This window comes from Macaca fascicularis, chromosome X (genome assembly GCF_037993035.2).
Source record: "Macaca fascicularis isolate 582-1 chromosome X, T2T-MFA8v1.1".
Classification (NCBI taxonomy): Eukaryota; Metazoa; Chordata; class Mammalia; order Primates; family Cercopithecidae; genus Macaca; species Macaca fascicularis.
The window spans coordinates 75,334,271-75,338,825 of NC_088395.1; the positions used below are offsets into that span (position 1 = coordinate 75,334,271).

The 4,555-nt window shown below is 38.8% G+C and overlaps 1 non-coding gene across 1 annotated transcript; it reads left to right on the forward strand.

Moving 5' to 3' along the window:
- The first annotated feature begins 1,352 nt into the window (after positions 1-1,352).
- LOC102120227 (large ribosomal subunit protein eL31) lies at positions 1,353-2,337 on the forward strand. The gene has a single exon (XR_006695483.2). It is a non-coding gene; the product is annotated as a large ribosomal subunit protein eL31 (transcript).
- The last annotated feature ends 2,218 nt before the right edge of the window (positions 2,338-4,555 follow it).

Sequence of the window (4,555 nt, forward strand, 5' to 3'; positions counted from 1 at the left end):
TCTTACACAGAAAATTCATAAAGGATACACACACACACACACACACACACCCCTATAATAGCTAACAACTAAGTTCAGCAAAGTTGCAAATACTAAATCAATATAAAAATTAGTTGTATTTCTATACACTAGCAATGAACAATCAAAATGAAATTTAGCAAACAATTCCAGAGGAAGTGACATTAGGAAGAGAGTGGAAAAGGAAGCCCTAGACTGTCCTTTCTTGCACAGAGACATCAGTTCAACAACAATTCTTTATGAGAAATACAGAAACCATTTAAGAAGCTCCTGCACCCCACATGAGCATGACATCAGCTGCATCAAAGTCAGTTAGAATATCTGGGGCACTCGCTCACCCTGTTCTTTCGCCTGGCTCAGCATGGAATAATCAGGAGAGAACTCCCAGCTTCTGGCTTCCCTATGGAGGGGGAAACAGAAGGCTGAATCATACATCCAATGTTCAGACAAAGTTGATGGTTAACATTAGCATGCACCCCCTCACCATGTTCTCTCCCCCTGGTGCAGAGTGGAACCAGTGGGAGAAAACTTCCAATTCCTGGCTTCTCCATGGAAAGGTAAAGAGTTGGTGGGTGTGTCAAACATTCCAGCTTTTTCAGGGGCTGTATGAGGAACTGGTTTCTATCTTGTCTGTCTCAGAATGCTGACTGAATGCTGACTGAATTCTAGACACCTGGGGGCATCTGAGAACAAAAGAGAGGAGGGTGTTTGGCTGCTACTCTAAAGGAGCCATGGTACAGCAGACAGAGGCCGATTCAACTCAGTGGCCTTTCCTTCATGGGTAAATGGAAGAGTGAGTGGAGTGGTGCATGTGTTTAATGTTCAAGATTTTCAGGAGGCTGGCTGAGGGACTGGTTACTGTCTCACCAACTCAGAGCACTGACATAATCCAGCATACATGTTTCTAGAAACATGGGGACCACTGAGAATAAAAAAGAATTGGATGCTTTGTGGCAGCTCCAGAGAATCTGCAGTACCACACACAGACACTAGGGGAAGCAAAAGATTATGAGCCCCTAAAAAATAAACCAGAATATTCCTCAGGTTGGTAATTTACATACACAAATTCAGAGAAGATATTTCCGCAGAAAATATTTGAGAGACCTCCAGAATCTCTGGCCAGATTGATTGATGAAGGTCTTTTTCCATACAAAGACAGAGTGTAAAGACCAGTAGAGATAGGTATTTTTTTCAAATGCACAGAAAACAGCACCAATTTATAAGCCACACAACAAAACAGGGTAATATAACCCAATTAAAGGAACAAAATAAATCTCCAGAAACCAACTCTTAAGAAATTAAGATAGCTTCTTTTCCAACTTAGACCCAGCAGAATGGCTCCCACAAAGAAGGATGATGACAAGAAAAAGAGCCATTCTGCCATCAACAAGGGGGTGACCCAAGAGTACACTATCAACATTCACAAGCGCATCCATGCAGTGGGCTTCAAGAAGCGTGACCCTCGGGCACTCAAAGAGATTCGGAAATTTGCCATGAAGGAGATGGGAATTCCAGATGTGCGTATTGATACCAGGCTCAACAAAGCTGTCCCGGCCAGAGGAATAAGGAATGTCCCATACCCTATCCATGTGCGGTTGTCCAGAAAACATAATAAGGATGAAGATTCACCAAATAAGCTCTACACTTTGGTTACCTATGTACCTGTTACCACTTTCGAAAATCTACAGACAGTCAATGCGGATGAAAACTAAATCACTGATCGTCAAAAACATCAAATAAAGTTATAAAATTGAAAAAAAAGAAATTAAGATAAATGAACAACCTGACAAAGAATTCAAAACAGCTGTTACAAAGATGCTCAGTGAACTCATGAAAACTGTGCATAAACAAAATGAAAATATCAACAAAAAATAGAACATATAAAAAAAGAACAAAACATTTTTTTTTTGCTGCTGAATAATATAATAACTGAATTGAAAAATTCACTAGAGAATTTTTCAACAGGAGACTTGACCAAGCAGAAGAATCAATGGACTCACAGACAAGTCCTTTAACATTATCCAGTCAGAGGAAGAAAGAAAAAAAAAAAAAAAAAAAGAGGCCAAGAATGGTGGCTCACACCTGTAATCCCAGTACTTTGGGAGGCTGAGGCAGGAGGATCACTTGAGCTCAGGAGTTTGAGACCAGCCTGGACAACATGGTAAAACCCTGTACAAAAATTGTGTACTTTTTGTACAAAAAGAAAATTAGCTGAGTTTGGTGGCACATGCCTGTAGTCCCAGCTACTTGGGGGGCTGAAGTAGGAGGATAGCTTGAGCCCAGGAAGTTGAAGCTGCAGTGAGCCATGTTCATGCCACTGCACTCCAGCTTGGGTGACAGCGTGAGACCCTGTCTCAAGAAAAAAAGAAAAAGAAAAGAAAAATAGTGAAGAACAAAGCTGAAGAGACTCATGAGACACCATCAAGCAGACCAATATACACATAATAGGAATTGTAGAAGGAGAAGAGAGAGAAAGGTGGAGAAAGCCTGTTTGAAGATATCAGACAAAAACTTCCAAAATTTGGGAAAGAAAATGGACATCCATAGTCAAGGATCCCAAAGGACTCCAACTAGGATGAAACCAACGGAGTCCACAAGACAAATTACGATTGAATTGTGAAAAGTCAAAGATAAGAGAGTTTTCCAAGCAGCAAGTGCAAAGTGACTCATGATGTACAAGGGAGTCCTAGTGAAACCATCAGTAAAATTTTCAGCATAAACCTAGTAGGCCAGAAGAAAGTGGGATGTATTTTCAAAGTGCTGAAAGAAAAATACTGCCAACAAAATACATTTGGCATAGCTGTCTTTCAAACATGAAGGAGAAGGAAAGACTTTCCCAGATAAACAAAAAACGGAGGGAGCTCATTACCTCTAGATTTGCCTTAGAAGAAATGCTAAAGGGAATCCTTCAAGGTGAAATGAAAGGATAGTAAATAGCAAGGTGAAACCATATGAAAGTATAAAGATCTCTAGTAAAGGTAAATATTTAGACAAATACAGATTACTGTGATATATTTTGTATATATTTATACAAAATATAAAAAGATGTAATTTGTGACATTAACATCAGAAAGTGTGGGGGGATAAGTAAAAAGGTACAGCTTTTATATGTGACTGAACTTAAGATGTTATCAGTTTAAAATATATTGTTACAACTATAAGATATCTTAGGTATCCCATGGTAATCACAAAGAAAGTAACTATAGAAGATACAGCAAAGAAAATGAGAAAGGAATCAAAGCATGTAACTACAAAAAGTCAACAAAACACAAAGGAAGACAGAAAGAGAAGAAAAGAGAGTCAAAACACTCCATAAGACAGACCAGGCACAGCAGTCATGCCTGTAATCCCAGCACTTTTTGGGAGGCTGAGGCAGGAGGATCACTTGAGGACAGGAGTTTCAGATCACCCGAACAACACAGCAAGACTCCATCTTTTAAAAAGTTAAAAAAAAAAAATAGCTGGGATGGTGGTGTGCACCTATATTCCCAGCTGTGCAGGAGACTGAGGCAAGAGGATTGCTTGAGCTCAGAAGTTCAAGGCTGCAGTGAGCTATAATTGTGCCACAGAACCCCAGCCTGCATGACAGAAAAATACCCTATCACATAAAACAAACAAAACAAACGAACAAATAAAAAACCCTTAAGCAGAAAAAAAGAATGAAATGGCAATAGTAAGTCCTTTCCTATTAGTAATTACATTAAATGTAAATAAATTAAACTCTCCAATCAAAAGACATAGAGTGGCTGAATGGATTTTTAAAAACAAGATCCAGCTATGCTGTCTACTAGGGACTCATTTTAGATTGAAGTACACAAATATGTTGAAAGCAAACAATGGAGAATATGTTCCACGAAAATAATAAACAAAAGAGAGCAATGGAGGTCATATTTATGTCAGACAAAACAGATTTTAAGTAAAAAACTATCACAAGAGACAAAAAGGAAAATATAATGATCAAAGGTCAGTTTTCCAGGAAGATAATAATTATAACTATGTATGCACTGAACATCAGAGCACCTAAATATATGGAGCAAACATTGACAGAACTAAAGGAAGAAATAGACGCCAACGTAACAATAGTAGGAGATTTTAATAACCCACTTTTAATAAAGGATAGAACACCCAGACAAATGATAAATAAACAGAGGATTTGAATAACACTGTAAACCAAATGGCTCTAACAGAGATATACAGAACATTTACTCAGCAACAACAGAATACACATTCTTTCAAGTGCACATGAGACATTCTCTAGGACAGACCACATGCTTGGTCACAAAATATGCCTTAACAAACTTAAGAAGATTGAAGTTATATCAAGCATCTTCTCTTACCATAATGGAATAAAACTAGAAATCAATAGCAAGGCCAGGCATGGGGGCTCATGGCTGTAATCACAACACTTTGGGAGGCAGAGGCAGAAGGATTGCTTGAGCCCAGGAATTTGAGCCCAGTCTGGGCGACATAAAGATCCCCTGTCTCTACAAAAAAAATTAGAACGTTAGCCAGGACAATGGTGCATGCCTGTAGTCCC